Below are 18,353 nucleotides of genomic sequence, written 5' to 3'. Positions count from 1 at the left end.
ATTCTTCAGGAGAGACTTTGGGTTTGTGTCTTTCATGTGACTACTAATCCAGAAACACTGTATATTTCATCTGGGAGTATTTGGGGCCAATTAGGAAATGTGAGCATGTCAGTAGGTAAATACCTATGGGTGGAGGTGTTGGGTAGAGAATTTTCAGCAGAGACAGTTTTTATTATTATTTTTTTCTTTACTCTTATCCAAGGCTAAGCCAGGCTCACATCTCCAACGCCCCCTAGTTTAGCAGCTTTTTATTATTTAAAAAAAATGTCACTGCCACTAAACCACCGAGGGGTTTAGTGGTTTGGGGTTGGGGATGCTCAGCCTTGTGCTGTGGTTGTGCCTTCTGTTGTCTGCAGGTTCAGGCTCCCTGCCCCTCATAGCCCGTGAACGCACAGATGCTAGGGCCTGGGGATATGTATGTGCCTCCGGGACAGATGTGGCTCTCACACTGGCTTACTCCTGTTTTCTGCTAGGGATATCTTATATGCCAGCCAAGGTGTTGTTCATTGAAAAATATTTTCTTTATATTTTATCTAGTTTTTTTAGTTGGGCTTTACTGAGTTTTCTGTGAATGGTTAGTGTGTCTTATTTCATAAACACAATACCTTTTTAAATACTCATATGTTTTTCAAATACCAAATGATTTCCCTCATTTGTGGAGCATAACAACGAAGCAAAACTGAAGGAACATAATAGCAGCAGACTCACAGACTCCAAGAGGGGACTAGTGGTTATCAAAGGGGAGGGGCTGGGGAGACTGGGTGGGGAGGGAGGGGGAAGGGGATTGTGGGGTATCATGATTGGTGCACATGGTATGTGTGGGGTCGCAGGGAGGGCAGAGTAGCTGGGGGAATCAGGTGGGGACTCTGTGGCATCTTGCGCTGATGGATGGTGACTGTGGTGGGGTGTTGGGGGGCTCGATAGTGGGGATGAATGTAATAACCACATTGTTTTTCTTGTGGGGCCTTCATGTGAGTGTATATCAATGATACCTTAATAAAAAAAACAACTCATATGTCTCTTAGATATATAATGTTAAAACTTAGGAGGAAAGCTAACTTATTGGGGTACTTATATTTGCAGTTCATTTAACACATTTAGGAGAGAATTCAGCATGTGGGAAATGTGCTCTAGAGAATCTGGAAGAATACAATGAATAACTGAATGCAGCCTATATTGCTTCATTCTGAGTGACACCCTGGGACCTTGGAGCTGTTTGCATGGTCCGTCTGCACATTTCCAACGACTCACCTGCAGTTTCGGATCTGGATTCAGATGAGAAGCTTGGTGGCTGGAAGCCACAGAGACATGTCCTGACACCTGCTGGTGGCTAAGGTAGCCTTCATTTACTAGAGGTGGGAGCCTTGTTTATGCTTCCCAGTTCAAAAGTTCAAGAAACATTTATTATTTCATATTTTGTGTCAGAGTTTGGGCATAATTTCATGGATACAAAGACGAAACAGAAAAGGTTAGTGCCCTTGAAGAATTTGTAATTCCAGGGCATGTCCTTTAGCAGGAAAAGTGAAAGACACAGATAATTTAAATACATTGTGGGAAGTGTTATGATGTGTGTGAGATAATAGAAAATATATATTGGTCTCTGCCTCCAGATCCAAGCATAGAGCTTTTAAAACCCTTGTGAAGTCTTAAGTGTGAGAGCGGTAGGAGCATGACTCTGCTCCCACTGTTGGCCACCAGAAAGACCAAGCCATGATTAGAAGCTTGGAACTTTCAGCCCGGCCACTCCGTTTCTCTAGAGAGCAGAGGGGTGCTGGGAATGGGCTTAACAATTGATCGTGCCTATATGCGGAAGCCTCCATAAAATCCCAACAGTATGTGGTTCAGAGAGCTTCCAGGTTGGGAACAAATCTAAACGTCAGGAGGATGACGCACCCCAACTCTGTGGGCACAGAAACTGCTATGACCTCACACCATGTGGCTCTTCACCTGGTTGTTCATCTGTATCCTTACCAAACTGGTAAATGTAAGTGTTTCCTTGAGTTCTGCAAGCCACTCTTGCAAATTAACCAATTCAAGGAAAGAGGCACGAGAACTTCCAATTTGTAGCCATTCAGGCTGAAGTTGTGGGTAACCTGGGGATGTACTACTTCTGATTGGCATCTGAAGTGGGGTGAAGTCTTGTGGGACTGCACTCTTAACCGATGGCATCTGATACTATCTCCTGGTAGATAGTGTCAGAATTGACTTAAACTGTAGGATTACCAGCTGGTGTCACAGAGAATTGCTTGGTGGCAGAAAACCTCCACACGTTTAGTGACAAGAAGTGTCAGAAGTGAAGCATTTTGTGTGAGTAGTAAAGGACACACAGAAGGGAAAGACTTGGCTCTTTTCTCTATACAGTGGGCTAAGCTCAGAGCGCCACTGAGAAGATGAATTTACTCTGTATCTCCACACACGGCACTCTCTGTAGGTCCCAGATTTACTTCTTTTTGTTTCAGCTGTAAGCAGAGACGGAGTGGAATCTTCATGCCCCCTTTTAGGAAAGGGGAATGAACTGACCTTACTTGAGTCAAATATCTTCCTTCACTGGCCCAATCACTGAGACCAAGGGTGGTCACAGAGTACATATATGGTAGCCAAAGTCCTAGGGGATGGTTTGGGTAGGAGGGTTCTCAGAGAAATGGGGTTGCATTGAGCTGGAAGGGTATCTAACACTGTTTTCCTGTAGCACCCAAACCTAAATCCATCCTCCTACTCCCCTGTGTTTTCAGTCTAAGCAGGTAAGAGCTGCTAGTTGGGTGGGAAGGGCTGACGCGAGGTGGGGTAGTAATACAAAGACAGCTGATTCACTGGCCCCACCGGGGTATGATCTTGGCGAATTCATCACAGTCCAGGGTCAAGCTCTGAATTTTGCAGGCTTAGAAACATGAACCTGTCAATATCTCAGAACTGATGTGATTTGTAGGTACTGAGTCACAATGAGGTTCACAAGCAACTGATGTACAAACTCTAACTTACTAATTGACAAAATTTTTAATTTATTAATTTATGAAAAATGTAAAATTCTCTATCAATTCTTTTATTATAATTAACTAATTATAATAAAATAATTTATTAATTTACAAAAAATATTTTTAGGGCATATCAGCTTTCCTCGGATCTGTTGTGTGAATACCTTTTTGAACCCCGACTCAATGTCATGCTCTGTGCTGGGCGCTCTGGATGCAGATGTAAATAAGACCCAGGCTCAGCTCCCTCGGAGCCCCCTGACTTACGTGTGTGCTAGGCATGGGCGGACACTCTCACCCTCTGAAATCACAGTTTAGGAAGCCAAATCAAATTTAGAAAGCTGCTTGACAAGGATGAAATAAGAACAAGGGAGGTTGGATGGCCAGTGGTGTCTCTGACAGCCTGGGTCCAGCTTAATTTGGTGGGAGAACCGGATACCAGAATTTGACCAGGCACAGGCCCCCTCCTCTGTGCCGTTCTACAGCCAAGTACTGCCAATGTCTGCCTGATAGGCCCTTTGCATTTCCTTGGCTGCCTGTAGTCCTCTGAGCAGTACCTTCTTTCTGTGGACATTTTCTATCATATGAGAGCTCAGGCTCTGGTCCCAGGAGGGGAACAGGGTTGGTGGCTTGGGTATCAATGATTTCACATTGCCCTGACTGACACGTCGCTCAGGACAGGATTGCTTTCCTTGGGTTCTTTCTTCCTGAGGGCCCCTCACTTTGGCCTCCTTCTTCTTGGGCTCTTGACACCCCTCTGTGAGCTTCTGCATGCATTTGGTCATTTTTCTCTCCTCCCAGCTGTCTTTTCAAACATTTGACAATTTTCTTCAATCTTCCACCCAACCTCTAATGCCTAGTAGGTGACCTTGCCACCTGCTTTAGCTAGAAAATTGGGATGGGGTACAACTCTCTTGTATGTGGGTATGAGCTCCTAGGAGGCAAGACTCTTTAGTTGCCCATCGCTAATGCTTTGGGGCACCCCCCAAGCCTCCATTCAGCCTACTTGCTCTGTCCCCTCCAGTTCTCATTTACTTTTATGGCATCTGAGTCTTTTCTTCCTCAGTCCCTATGAACAGTATGCCTGGTACTATGGACTGCATTGTGTGCCCCTTAATTCATACATCGAAGGCCTAATTCCCAGTGTGATGGTATTTGGAGATGGGGCCTTTGGAAGGTAATTAGGCCATGAAGTGGAGCCTCTCCTTACTCACTAAGTCCTATCAGTGCTGCCCTCTTAACATATCTTGAATCTGTCCCTTCCTCTCTGCTCTCCCACTGGGCCCCAGTTTAGACTGCATTATCCATGGCTTTGACTCTTACTGCAGCTTGATTGGTCTTCTTGTTTCCAATCTTGTCCCCTGAAACCATTCTTTACATTGCAGGCCCCAGTAATTTATTTAAAAGACAATCTGAAATTTCTGTTTCCCTCGTTAAAAACCTTTCTGTGACTCCCCAGTACCTATAGGATAAAGTCTAAGCCCTTTAGCAAGGCCTGCAAAACTCTTGTTGATCTGACACTCCTTGCTCAAAATTCTGAAATCCCCCCAGTCTGTCCCTTTGTCTGGCCTTGTCGGGTGGCTGTGCTGTTCCTCCTCTCAAAACCCACCTTGTATGTCATCCCCTCCAGGAGCTTTTCCAGAACTCTCCCTTACAGGGTGAGTCCCCCTTGTTCCCTGCTGCCTGAACCTTGGGCCAGCATTTACTGTGGTACCTTCTCTGTCTTCCTTGGAGAGCATGAGGACAGGGGCCACATTAATCTACTCTTCATCCTCAGGGTCTGGCCCAAGGTGAGTCATTCTCCATGTGCACTAAATAAATAATCAGAAACTGGTAGACCTATTTCACCAGGGGCCAAGGTGGAGCCAATGGACAGAGCCCAGGGACTTGTGACTAAACCCTTGCTGAAGGACATCAAATCACTCCACCTTAGTGCCCAGGACCAGGCTTGGCTTCCCACCACAGCACAGTCAAATGCAGAGTGACAGAGACTGTCCTGCTGGGGTCTTTTCCCAGAGAGCTGAGAAGGAAGGCAGAAGACCCAAATGCACAGCCAGGGTAGGACCTGGAGGAGGAATGGCAAGCAGTGCCCTGGCCAAGGAGGAAGAGCAGATAGGCTCTCACAGGCTCCCTGGCTCAGACCCAGGCAGGGGAGGGCAGGACCCATTCATCCAGGGCCAACCCAGGAACCAGACAGCAAGCTGGCTGGCCCGGCTTGGGCCAGTCTAAGGCTGGGAGGGGATTTCCTCAGGCTCCCTCCCCTGGGCTGGGCAGCTGGGAACCTGTCCGGACAATTTTAGTTTGGGGGAGGGACCAAGGAGGCCTGGCAGGGTGGGAACTTGAGGGCAGCAGAGGCGGCCCCTTGGCCCAGGACGCCTGGAACCCGGGAGGCACGCTGCCCTGCCTTGGCCTCCCCGAGGTAAGCCGTGGGATCCGGGCGCGGGTGGAGGGAGTCCCACCGTGAGGAGAAGGGGTGGCGGCAGGAAGCGCTGGGGGAGGCGGAGCGTAAAAAAAGCCCAAGGCCCAGGGCTGGTGTGGGAAGGAGGCAGACTGTCTGTGGGTGCTTCCTCGGCAGTCTCCCTTCCGGAGTCGCCGCTTGGGATCCTGCAACTTTGTTTTGAAAGTAGGCAGCATGTTGGGCCAGGAGTCACGGCTGTGTCAGGCTTCTCCCCCAGGGACATGATGTGGGGGCCAGGTAGTTCCATCTTCCTTGCCCTGGTCAGCCACTGGTCCTCTCTGCCTCCATCGCATTCTCCCTAGAAACCTGTCCCCATTCCTGGCCCCCCCCCCATTTTTTCCTCCCTCCACTAAACTAGTTCAAGCCCTCCTGTGTGCCTGACCTCTGCCCTGCCCTGGGCACTGAAGACCACAGTCGGGGGAGACAGTTACTCTTCTCTTCTACCCAACAGCCCCCAGGGTTATTAGTTTCCTCCTTCCTGCTTTGGGCGGAGGGATCTCCTGCATTCATTCATTCATCATTATTCATTTATTTATTCATCATTGTTACCTGGATTAGGGGTGAGGGCACGCAATTTCTGCTCCTCTTGGGGATAAGAAAACTGAAACGTATTTCACAGACATTTAAAGATCATCTATAAGCTGGTGGGCAGTGTGGCATAGTGGGAAATTATTTTGGAGTCATAGAGACACTTGTATTCATATCCCACCACTCCTGTTCATGTCCTGAGCCTCAGTTTCCCCATCTGTAAAATGGTATTGTTTATTACCATGAGACACTTCATGTCAAGCACCAGGCTGGTGCCCGGCACACAGTGGGGCCTCAATAAATATCTGTGCTCTTCCCTTCTTTTTTGGCCCCCTTCCTGCCACACCCTTCCCTAGCTGCTCTCTCCCTGTTCTATAGGCTTGTAAAGATACTAAGACAGACCCTGGCCTTGAAGGCACTTACCACTTGTAAACCCAGAACTGAGCAATGAAGGGGGAGGTGGTGAAGGGAGAGGGAGGCAAAGAACGGGTGGGGGCGGGGCTGAGTAGGGAAGGCGCTTCCTTAGTTTCGAGATAAGAACACTGGGCCATGGCTGGGACCTTGAACTGGAGAGTTGATGTCTCCAGTAGGCTGTTCTGCTATGTTTCTGAATTTGTACACTCAGGCTGAGGGCTTTTAAATGCATTATCTCATGTAAGCACAACCCTGTTATGGTTTTATTATTATCCTCATTTTACAGATGAGGAAATGAAGGTACAGACTAAGGGATTTACCTAAGGTTAAGTGGCTAATAAGTAAAGGAACCAAAATTCAAACCTAGGTCAGACTCCCAAACTTCAGTCCCTTTGTTCGACTCCTTGCCATCTTTCAAGTTTCTCTGTATCAGAAAGATTAAAAAGGGCATCATCATTTCCCCAACTTCCTAAACACCAGCTTTGCACTTCGTGTCCTGCTCTGGGCTGCTTCATCCAAGTGGGGAGGAGCACATTCCTTCCCTGATTCATTAATTCATTTACTCATTCAAACATAATTCATTCAGGCAAGTGCTCTGTTGGACCCAAGAGGGCAGGGACCATGCCTGTTCACAGGTGTATAGCTAGCACCTTGTGAGTCCCTGATACAGAAATGTTTGATGAGTTCTTTGTGAGCACATGAATCCAACAAACATTTCTTGGTCCATTCCTTAGACTCTGTAATAGGGATTCAAAGATGAATAAAACAAGTCTTATCCCCAGGGTACTTACAGCCCTGTGGAGGTGCTGGTGATAGCACAAAGAAGACAATGGTGTGCCGGACAGGAGTAAACATTGCTGAGGGACTAGGGGGGGTACTTCGTTCTAGCATGTCTCCAATGTCCAGTGCTTGGCACATCAGCAGGCGTATGGTAGATGCTCAGTAAAGCTTTCCAGAGGAGGTGTTCAGGAGAGTCTTGAGGGGGTGTTAGGACTGCACCAGGAGAACAAATTGGGGAGGGAAGATAATCTAGCAGAGGCAGATGCTCAGGAAAAAGGCGTAGTGGAGGGTGGGAGCTAGAATTGCTATGGGCTCAGTATGACTAAAGTCCACAGTGTATGTGGAGGAATGGCAAGAAATGAGGGTGGATAGGTAGTCAGAGCTCAGGGCGAGTCCCTTGTATGCCTTGTTAAGGAACCTAGATTTTATACGGATAAGTCCTGAAGGAATTTAGCGAAGGGCAGACACCATCTGATTTGTATTTCAGAAGTGTGGCTGACCCATGAGGTCAAGATGACACCAAGATCTCCAGGCCTGATGGGGTCCCTACCTGTCTGAGGAGATGAGCCTCCTCCTTAGGACTTAGATAAGGACTTCCTTTCAGGACGTCATCATGGCTCCTGAAGCCTCCTGACTTGTCCCATGTCCTGATCTACTGGTGCTTTGCCTTCAGCTGTCCACTGGGTTAGAGCTAATCATACTTAATCTACTTCTTAATAAACGTACTGAAATCTATGAGTGATTTACATTTCTATCACCTGCAGCAAATTCAGGGATCTCCTGCCTGCTAACTTGCCATCCCTTGTGCCTCCTTGTGTCAGAGAGAAAAAGATGCAGTGGTAGATGGGGTACCGGGAATTATACTGAACTCTGAATGTGCCCAGGGAGTTTGTGTCAAATATGCCAGTGGCCCTGGAACTAAGGGTACATGGACATGGATAACTTTAAGGGAATCAGTTTCTGCATCCTCAAATTCCATTAGGTACTCTCTCCTAAAAGCAATCTGCTTGTATGGATTCTTTAAAATTCTCCTTTTCAACTCTGTTTTCACTGTTTCCCTACTCTGGCTTTCTCAGATCCACCTGAAATCTTTCATATGGTGCATTGCTTGAGGATGTACAAGCCAAAAGGACAATTGGAGAATGCTTTGTTCCTGAGAGAGAGCAAGCAGAGAGATTAGGTAAAATAAACTGAAGGGGTGGTGCCTTCCTACAGACTCAGTATTTTTTTTAAGTACTTGATTAATGTTAATTATGTGCCAGACACTGTTCTAAGGGCTTTATAGATTAATAACTTACTTAATGCTCATATCAGGTCTATAAAGTAAACACTCATTATCCTCCTTTTACAGATGAAGTTCCAAAGGCACCCAGAGGTTTAATAAGTTGCCCGAGGTCACAGAGCTATTAATCCTGAAATCAGGATTTGTACTACAGCACCTTTCCTCTGGAATCTGTGCTCTTAACCATTATGCTACTCTACTTTTAATTTAAGTGCCTTAGCTCTTGATCTATGTGCTATAAAATTAGAATTGGGACCTGAGCTGGTTGTCATGGGGATGCAAATGAACTCATTTATAGAAATTTTTAAAAATGAAGGTGGATTTTCTTACAGACAGAAAATTATACTGGTTTGGCTGATTGGTTTGACAGTGAGGACTGGCTCTAAGAACTGGATTATATGATAGATACTTTCCACAAACTGAACAAGCTAAATCTGTAGCTCCGAGATCTATACAAAAATATATCTAAAGCATGTCTCTAATATAAAGACTGGGCCAGAAAATTCCAACTTGGAACTTATTTTAATTTGTGATAAATAATTTTAGTTATTAACTTAAAATGTGTGAGAGGGTCATAGCTTTTTCAAAGTTCTTATGGGGATTCATGAGCAAAAAAAATGTGAAGCCTTCTGACGTATGGCGCACATACGTGTCACCAGCCACGTATACCATGGTGGGGACCAGAATCCTGAGCCGGTGAGGGGAAGTGGCTTGTTTATAGGTGAGCAGTGGCCCAACTGGAACAAGAAACAGGGTTTCCTGGTTTCTGTAAGTTTAGTGCTCTTTTTATTGCTCCATGCTTCCCCCTCCTTTCCTTCTTTGTTGACTTGATGGTTTATTCAGCATGCACTCACTGAGCACATACAGGTGGGGTAAAAAAGAAACACTTCCTACTTTTTTTTAACTTATATTCTAGTAGAAAGAGACAGCAAATAAATGAACCAGTATTTTTAGATAGTGGTCTGAGCTGGGAGTAAATGATCAGGGGGATGTGATAGAGTATATGAGGTGCTTGGAGGGGTGGCTGCCACTTCAGATAGGCCAGGGCAGATATCCTAGGGAGGTATTCTTTGTTATGAAGGAGCTAGACTTGTATACATATGTTGGTTAGGTAAAGGGAATAGCAAGTACAAAGATCCTGAGGCAGGAGAGAGTTTGGTGTGTCCCTGGCATAGACAGAAGGCCTGTGGTTACAGGGCAGAGATTTTGTGAGGGTGGTATAATCTCACAAAGAAGGCAGGGGTTAGGCCATGCAGGACCTTGTCAGCCATGGTAAGGTTCCTGTATCTTGAAGACGATGGGAAACCGTTGAAGGGTTTTAACAGAGAGTTGATATACAGGAATACCTCTGAGATACTGTGGATTTGGTTCCAGATCACTGAAGTAAAGCAAATATTGCAATAAAGCAAGTTGAATGAATTTTTTGGTTCCCCAGTACATATACAAGTTATGTTTACCCTATACTGTAAGCTCTTAAGTGTGTGACAGTATTATATCTAAAAATAACAATATACATACCTTTAATTTAAAAATACTTTATAATATACAAATATAATAACAATGAAAAAGTTTGATATATCTAGAAAATTATCAAAATGTGACACGGAGACATGAAGTGAATAAGTGCTGTTGGAAAAATGGTGCCAGTAGACTTGCTTGATGCAGGGTTTTAGCAAGCCTTCAATTTCTAATAAATGTAGTATCTGTAAAGTGCAAAAAAAAGCAAAGGGCGATAAAACGAGGAATGCCTGTCCTCTGCTTTATGGTTGTGTTCTGTTTTGTTTTGGAGAGAGACAGGAGTGAAAACAGAGATGGAGACTAACTGGGAGGCTGTTGCAGGTGGGACATCTGCAGTCTAGCTATGGGCAGATACCAGGATGAACAAGGTTAATGGGAAGGCAGAATGATTATGGGGTGTCATTCTGTCTTCGAGTTCTGAAGAGGTAACTCTTGCTGTATAACAAACCACCCCAAAATGTAGTGACTTTAAACAATTATTTTATTTTGTCACAATTCTGTGAGTCTAGAATTTGGGCAGAGTTCAGCTGAGCAGTTCTTCTGCCCCATGTGGGGTCAACTGTGGTCATTTACTTGGCTGTGTTTGGTTGGTAGATGAGCTGGGCTGGAAGGTTCAAGAAGGCTTGCTCATGGGTCTGGTACCTTGGTGCTCTCTTGCATGGCCTCTGTCTCCATGTAGCTGGGCTTCCACATAGTAGGGTGGCCTTGGGGTGCTCAGCCTTCTGCTACATGATGTCAGGCATCAAAGACGGAAGCTGCCAAGAGGCACAAAAGTGGGGGCTGCGGATCTCTGAAGGCCTGGCCCTGGGAGGTGCCCCACCCTCCTTCCACCATGTATTTTTGATCAAAGTCAGTCACAGCATTCTCCAGATTAAAGGAGAAGAGAAACAAACCCCAACTCTTGGTGGGAGGAATGGCATATAATATGCTGTGTCTTTAATCTACCCCACTCAGCTTCTGGGAACTGAATAACCATACCCACCCTGTTGATGCTGACCCACTTTTAAATCTAAATCACAGTACACTGTGTTGGAATAATTTAAAGGTCTTTATTCTCCACTGGAAATTGAAGGCCTAGGGATCCGGAGGTGGTTGGTTTTTTGTTTTTTCCTTGTGTTTCTAGAGCCTAATGTGTGTGTACAAGGTATTCTGGGAATTCTTGCCTAATGAGCACACACATCATAGAAGAATTGATTGTTTATCAAATTGTGTGCACATCAGAGTCCCCTGAGGAGCTGCTTAGAAGACCCCAGGCCAGACCCTCTAAATCCAAATCTCTAGAGCAAGAGTTTTTAGTATTAGCTGCACATTGAAAAACCCAGTATCCAGTGCCCAGCTCCAGACACTCTGATTCCACTGATCTGGGGTGAGCTCAGACATGAGTGATTTTTTGCAATCTCCTCAGACAATTCTGATGGGTTAATTCCACTGCACTAGGATTGGAACCAGCTGTGTTCTCCTGACTTCCCCAGGTGATTCTGAAGGAGGTGGTCTATGATAGGGTGGCCAACTGTCCTTGGTGTGCCCAGGACTGTCCTAATTTTAGCACCCCAGGGCCCACATTCCAAGGAATCCCTAGTTCTGTGAAAACTGGCACAATCGCTTTCAATGAACCACTACTTGAGAAACATTGTAGATGAGGCAGTGACAGCCTTTTTGAAAAATCACCTGCAAATATTGAATGAAAGCACTGATTAAGCCTCCTTACTTAAGGGACTGATGTATCATAACGCTGTCTCACACAGAGTCAACTCTGAATTAAGGAGGAGGTGGCTCATAGTCAGGGTTTCCCATCAGGTGCTCTGGTATGCCAGGTCTGCTAACCTAGTTTGTGTGCCTGTCTTTGGGAATTCTTCTGGACTGGATTCTTTGGTGTACATGAGGCAGCTTTGCAAGCCCGACCACAGTCAATAAGGATGATGTGTTGAGGACAGTATGAGATACAGGATGAAGTTATTATGAAGTTCTTGTGTGTATTATTGATAGTAATACACCAGTGTGTAGTATCATTACTGTTACTCATAATAGGGTTCAAAAATATTTATAATATCTTAAATAGCTCTGTTGGGAGGCAGTGTGGTATATAGTGGAGAACTCAGGATCTGGCCTCAGGAAAATGGTTTTTTGCCCCAGCTTTGCTGTGACTAAGTGTATAATCACAGATGCTTGTTTTCTCCTTAGTTGTTCATCTGCAAAACAGGAATAATAATGACGTCTTCTTCACTGGGCAGCTGGGAGGATCCATTGAAACAGTATTAGTGAAAGTGGTTCTATAGATGGGGAAGGGGAGGTACTGTGATTGTCTTTCAATGGGAGAGACACAAAGAAGTTCTGCTGAGAGGTCTTGCACATGCCCACGGCCCTGGGCCTCCCACTCTGATTTGCAGGAAGAAGATTTTACCCATAGTGGGCATGCAGAGACGTGGGGAAGCAAAGGTGTCCCAACCTGAGTTGCCCTCACAATTAAGAGCAAGTGTGCTTTGCTTTAAGAAGTAGGAAAACTTTTGGAAAAGGGGTTTGTGAAGGCGTTTTTAATCTTTTGCTTATTTATTCCAAGTGTATCCTCAGAGATGTAGCAAAAAAAACAACCGTAGCCACAAACCCATAATACTGAAAAGCTGCTTCTTAATTTCTGTAGCTAAAAAAGCACTCTTTCAGGCTAAAACCACAGAGATTGCTCCAGACCTCTGGAACTGGGCTCAATGATGGTTTACTGTGTGAGGAATGTGGCTGTTAACCTCTGTGGCCCAGAAGCCCAATCCATGGCCTCTCCAATTACCCAGGTTGCCTAGCAACACAAGGCCCAGCTGGGCAGTCTTTGGGTACACCCAGCATTGCCTGCACCCCAGCCTCCTGGGTTCCCTGGCCACATCAAGGCTAGACTCAGCCTCAGGCAGGGGCCCGCCTGGTACCATGAGTGGGCGGGGCCAACAGTTTAAAGAAACAATTCAGATATTTAAAACCTAGTCGTTTGAATGCAGCTAGGAAAGCAGCACAAACTACTGATAAAAAATCTGTTCTGCACAAGGGGAGCTGCCCTAAGGCGGATGGCCTTGCCAGTGCTCTCCTGGGTGAGGTGAAGAAGAGAAGGTGAGCCTGACTCAGTCCTTTGGCTTCTCAGAGAGGCAGAACCTTTTGTTTCCTGGGCACCTGTCACCATCTTGACTCCTCGTGGTAGCAACGGGAGTGGTGGGGATTCCCAGCACCATCCTCAAGGCTGGTGCCCTGCCAGTTCTCCTACAGTCCCTGTTTGGGAGCTCCCAGGCTCCAGTCTGAGTCTGTCTGGGGAGCTGGAGGAGGAAGAGGGAGATTAGAGTAGAGAGAAGAATGGGTAAAAATTAATCAAAATAAAGATGTATGCTTCTTTAACACTTGGTGCGTAGAAATCACAGGGCAGAGGAATACACAGAGTCTTTGGAGTTAGATATAGATGCCCTGGGCTCCTGTCCCCTCACTGGCAGTATGGCCTTGATCAAGCTACTCTGGTAGCCTGAATTTCCTTATCATACATGGGATATTATTATTGAACCTTACATAGTTGTGAAAATTAATGAAGAGAATACTCAAAGTGTTTGGCATAGAACCTGACACACAGTAAGCATTCACTATAATGCAACTAATTTCATTTGATTCTTATAATAATTCTGTAAAATACTAAGGGGAGAGATTAGCTCTGTTTTACAGCTGAGGAAACTGAGGCCTAGTGAAGTTAAGTGTGGATGCTGGCAGTAGAACCCCGGTCTTCACAGTGCCTCGCACAAGGAATGGAGTTCCTCAAAGACAGGTGATAAGCCCTTTTGTAGCCATTCTGGCGTGGTGGCTCCAAAGGTCTCCTCTGACCACCCAATGATGGAGGAATGATAATGGGGAGAGGGGTGTGCAGAGAAAAAGAGTGGTGGGAGGCACTTTTCAAAATAAAGTGATACATGACTCTTGTTTAATGTGATGTGGGTAGAATCCCTCCTTCCTTCCTTCCAGTACCCTTCTTTTATTAATGTATCATCTATTTACACTCTTATGAAGGTTTCACAAGGAAAACAATGTGGTTATTGCATTCACCCTTACTGAGTCCCTCCCGATACCCTATTGCAGTCACTGTCCATCAGTATAGAAAGATGCCACAGAGTCACCATTTGTCTTCTCTGAGCTACACTGTCTTCCCCGTGATCCCACACACCATGTGCATCAATCATGATATCCCACAATCCCTTTCTCCCTCCCCTTTGGTAACCACTGGTCCCTGCTTGGAGTCTGTGAGTCTGCTGCTATTTTGTCCCTTCAGTTTTGCTTCGTTGTTATACTCCACAAATGAGGGAAATCATTTAGTATTTGTCTTTTTCTGCCTTACTTATTTCACTGAGCATAATACCCCTCTAGCTCCAACCATGTTGTTGCAAATGGTAGGATTTGTTTGTTTCTTATGGCTAAAAAGTATTCCATTGTGTATAAGTACCACATCTTCTTTATCCATTCATCTACTGATGGACACTTAGGTTGCTTCCATATCTTGGCTATTGTAAATAGTGCTGCGATAAACATAGGGGTGCAATGTCTTTTTGAATCTGAGAATTTGTATTCTTTGGGTAAATTCCAAGGAGTGGGATTCCTGGGTCAAATGGTATTTCTATTTTTAGTTTTTTGAGGAACCTCCATACTGCTTTCCACAATGGTTGAACTAGTTTACATTCCCACCATCAGTGTAGGAGGGTTCCCCTTTCTCTGCATCCTCACTAGTATTTGTTGTTCCTAGTCTTTTCGATGTTGGCCATCCTAACTGGTGTGAGGAGATATCTTATTGTGGTCTTAATTTGCATTTCCCTGATAATTAGTGATGTGGAGCATCTTTTCATGTGCTTGTTGGCCATCTGAATTTCTTCTTTGGAGAAGTGTCTGTTCATATCCTCTGCCCATTTTTTAATTGGGTTATTTGCTTTTTCAGTGTTGAGGCAGGTGAGTTCTTTATATATTTTGGTTGTTAACCCATTGTCGGATATGTCATTTACAAATATATTCTCCCATACTGTAGGATGCCTTTTGGTTCTACTGATGGTGTCCTTTGCTGTACAGAAGCTTTTAAGCATGATGTAGTCCCATTTGTTCATTTTTGCTTTTGTTTTCCTTGCCTGAGGAGATGTGTTCAGGAAAGAGTTGCTCATGTTTATATTCAAGAGAATTTTGCCTTTGTTTTCTTCTAAGAGTTTTATGGTTTCATGACTTACATTCAGGTCTTTGATCCATTTTGAGTTTACTTTTTGTGTATGGAGTTAGACAGTAATCCAGTTTTATTCTCTTGCATGTAGCTGTCCAGTTTTGCCAACATCAGTTGTTGAAGAGGCTGTAATTTCCCCATTGTATGTACATGGCTCCTTTATTGTATATTAATTGACCATATATGCTTGGGTTAATTCTGGACTCTCTACTCTGTTCCACTGGTCTGTGGATCTGTTCTTGTTCCAGTGCCAGATTGTCTTGATTACTGTGGCTTTGTAGTATAGCTTGAAGTTGGGGAGCGAGATCCCCCCACTTTATTCTTCTTTCTCAGGATTACTTTGGCTATTCGGGGTCTTCTGTGGTTCCATATCAATTTTAGAACTATTTGCTCTAGGTTTTTGAAGAATGCTGTTGATATTTTGATAGGAATTGCATTGAATCTGTAGATTGCTCTAGGCAGGATGGCCATTTTGACAATACTAATTATTCCTATCATGAGCATGGGATGTGTTTCCATTGATTAGTATCTTTTTAAATTTCTCTCATGATTGTCTTGTAGTTTTCAGAGTATAGGTCTTTCACTTCCTTGGTTAGGTTTATGCCTAGGTATTTTATTCTTTTTGATGCAATTGTCAATGGAATTGTTTTCCTGATTTCTCTTTCTGCTAGTTCATCATTAGTGTATAGGAATGCAACAGATTTCTGTGTATTAATTTTGTATTCTGCAACTTTGCTGAATTCAGATATTAGTTCTAGTAGTTTTGGAGTGGTTTCTTTAGGGTTTTTTTATGTACAATATCATGTCATCTGCAAATAGTGACAGTTTAACTTCTTCCTTACTAATCTGGATGCCTTTGTGTTGTCTGATTGCTGTGGCTAGGACCTCGAAAACTATGTTGAATAAAAGTGGGGAGAGTGGGCATCCTTGTCTTGTTCCCAATCTTAGAGGAAAAGCTTTCAGCTTCTCGCTGTTAAGTATGATGTTAGCTGTGTGTTTGTCATATATGGATTTATTATGTTTAGGTATTTGCCCTCTATACCCATTTTGTTGAGGGCTTTTATCATGAATGGATGCTGAATTTTGTCAAATGCTTTTTCACCATCTATGGAGATGATTCTGTGGTTTTTGTCCTTCTTTTTGTTGATGTGGTGGATGATGTTGATGGATTTTCAAATGTCGTACCATCCTTGCAACCCTGGAATAAATCCTACTTGATCATGATGGATGATCTTTTTGATGTATTTTTGAATTCAGTTTGCTAATATTTTGTTGAGTATTTTTGCATCTATGTTCATCAGAGATATTGGTCTGTAATTTTCTTTTTCGTGGTGTCTGCCTGGTTTTGGTATAAGAGTGATGCTGGCCTCATAGAATAAGTTTGGGAGTATTCCCTCCTGTTCTACTTTTTGGAAAACTTTAAGGAGGGTGAGTATTAGGTCTTCACTAAATGTTTGATAAAATTCAGCAGTGAAACCATCTGGTCGAGGTGTTTTGTTCTTAGGTAGTTTTTAGATTACCAGTTCAATTTCATCACTGGTAATTGGTCTATTCAGATTTTCTGTTTCTTTCTGGGTCAGTCTTGGAAGGTTGTATTTTTCTAGAAAGTTGTCCGTTTTTTCTAGGTTATCCAGTTTGTTAGCATATAATTTTTCATAGTATTCTCTCATAATTCTTTGTATTTCTGTGGTGTCCATAGTGATTTTCCTTTGTCATTTCTGATTCTGTTTATGTGTGTAGACTCTCTTTTTTTCTTGGTAAGTCTGGCTAGGGATTTATCTATTTTGTTTATTTTCTTGAAGAATCAGCTCCTGGTTTCATTGATTCCTTCTATTGTTTTATTCTTCTCGATTTTATTTATTTCTGCTCTAATCTTTATTATGTCCCTCCTTCTTCATTTGTTTTTCTTTTTCTAGTTTTGTTAATTGTGAATTTAGGCTGTTCATATGAGATTGTTCTTCTTTCCTGAGGTAGGCCTGTATTGCAGTATACTTCTGTCTCCCAGTATTCTCTTGAATAAACTTTTTATTCTGGAATAATTTTAGACTTATAAAAAATTTGCAGAGTTTGTTCACCCTTTACCCAAATACAACTATTTTCTGTCTTCTCCAGTGCACCAGGAACTTACTGAGCACTTGGAATGCAGAAATAAAACTATTTCTGCCTTCCGTTAGAAGGTTGCAGAGTATGTGAGACTGTGTGGACCTTGGAGATACTTAGCTTGTGGTTCTAAAAGGTGCCACTGCCTCCACTTCACTGGTATACTTGTCAGAGATCTACTAAATATATTAAATTAATTTCATCAGGAGTGGTGCCCAGGAGCCTGTATGAAACCAAATGTTGACAAATAAATGCCTGAGGTGATTCTAAGGCATAGCCATTTTGGGGAACTGTTGATCTATAGCAGGGTGTTCACTGTGCAGGTGATAGAACTCTGGCTCAGAGCTGGTAAGGGACTGGCTCCAGGTCATACTGTCAGGAAGTGGCAGAGTCTAGACCAGGAAACAGGTCTCCTGGTTCTATACTTTCGTTACATTATGTCTCCCAAACACAGGATAAGAAATGAGTTTAACTTGCCATGGAAAGAAACCAGTCAGAGTTTAGAAGAATTTCTTGGTTATCCAGGTGTATTAGTTAGATTCTTGGCTGCGAGAGAACAGAAACTGATTCTGGCTGATTATACCAGTAAGTAAATTTTATTGAAAGCACATTGGGTAGTAAAAGAAAAACGATTTCTCTACTTCTACTCACACTTCTGACACCAAATGCATGCATTTTCCATATCAACCAATTTTGACACTAACTGCCCCACAAGGTAAGGGCTTAGTCCTACAAGACATCTCCTCACTAGATGCCAAGCCTGGGTTTCCAGTACTTTTGACCGACTGGCTAAAAATTGGGTGTTTTTATGACCCTCTCCTCCCATTTGATAATTTGTTAGAATAGCTCACAGAACTCAGGAAAGGACTTTACCTACTGTTACCAGTTTATTTTAAAGACCACAACTCAAGCACAGCCAAATGGAGGAGATACATAGGGAAAAGTATATGGGGATGAATGTGGAGTTTCTACGAACTCTCTGGATGTGTCACCCCCCTAGTACCTGGAACCCAGAACCCATGAATTCCCCAACTGGAAGCTCTCTGAATCGCTTTGTTTAGCATTTTTTTAAATGGATGTTACATTACATAGGTA

General features: G+C 43.8%; 1 protein-coding gene across 3 annotated transcripts in view; it reads left to right on the top strand.

Moving 5' to 3' along the window:
• The first annotated feature begins 5,280 nt into the window (after positions 1–5,280).
• RHBDL2 (rhomboid like 2) overlaps positions 5,281–18,353 on the top strand; it is a 47,236-nt gene continuing 34,163 nt past the window's right edge. Inside the window, exons 1-2 of one of the 3 annotated variants that reach the window (XM_036876622.2) lie at positions 5,286–5,388; positions 8,226–8,329. The gene's annotated coding sequence lies outside the window, so the exon portion shown is untranslated. Of the gene's footprint in view, positions 5,389–8,205; positions 8,330–18,353 lie in introns of those variants that run through there. The other 2 variants (XM_036876623.2, XM_057500026.1) reach the window with 2 other exon arrangements.

The sequence above is a fragment of the Manis pentadactyla genome, chromosome 4 (assembly GCF_030020395.1).
Source record: "Manis pentadactyla isolate mManPen7 chromosome 4, mManPen7.hap1, whole genome shotgun sequence".
Lineage (NCBI taxonomy): Eukaryota > Metazoa > Chordata > Mammalia > Pholidota > Manidae > Manis > Manis pentadactyla.
Note: the sequence above shows the minus strand (reverse complement) of the source record. Positions and strands in the feature narration are given on the sequence as shown.